The sequence below is a fragment of the Trypanosoma cruzi genome (genome assembly GCF_000209065.1).
Source record: "Trypanosoma cruzi strain CL Brener chromosome Unknown tcruzi_1047053424939, whole genome shotgun sequence".
NCBI classification, from domain to species: domain Eukaryota; phylum Euglenozoa; class Kinetoplastea; order Trypanosomatida; family Trypanosomatidae; genus Trypanosoma; species Trypanosoma cruzi.
Genome location: NW_889253.1, coordinates 1 through 381, shown reverse-complemented (window position 1 = coordinate 381; position 381 = coordinate 1). Strand labels below are relative to the sequence as shown.

Below are 381 nucleotides of genomic sequence, written 5' to 3'. Positions count from 1 at the left end.
ACGGTTCCAAGTGCCGGGAAGGACCCCTTATTAAAATTGAAAACCGTTGTGGAACAAAAATCCTTTTAAATAAAGGTATTATTGATACAGTTTTTGTAATATATTGGTACGGGAAGGTTTCAACCCCCCTTTGGGGGTTATGTTTGGTCAATTTTTTTTGACCGGGGTTTAAGGACCCCCTTTTTTTTTTTTTTTTTTTTTTTTGGGGGTCTGTCCGCCATATATACATATACCCCTATATATATATACCCATATATATATAGCCCCGTACCCCCTTGTGGGGGTGCCCCCCCCCCCCCACGTTGCGTGTCCGCCACCTCCTTCGGGCCCCCTCATTTTCGCTTCATGGCTGCTATTGCCTGCATCTTTGTTTTGTTTTGG

General features: G+C 43.8%; 1 non-coding gene across 1 annotated transcript, besides 2 other annotated features; it reads left to right on the top strand.

Annotated features, from left to right (window-relative positions):
- Positions 1–76: 76 nt before the first annotated feature.
- On the top strand, positions 77–179 carry Tc00.1047053424939.10. The gene has a single exon (XR_008254240.1). It is a non-coding gene; the product is annotated as a spliced leader RNA, 5' partial (transcript).
- A 1-nt stretch (position 180) lies between these two features.
- Positions 181–204: a microsatellite.
- A 15-nt stretch (positions 205–219) lies between these two features.
- Positions 220–262: a microsatellite.
- Between the last annotated feature and the right edge of the window lie 119 nt (positions 263–381).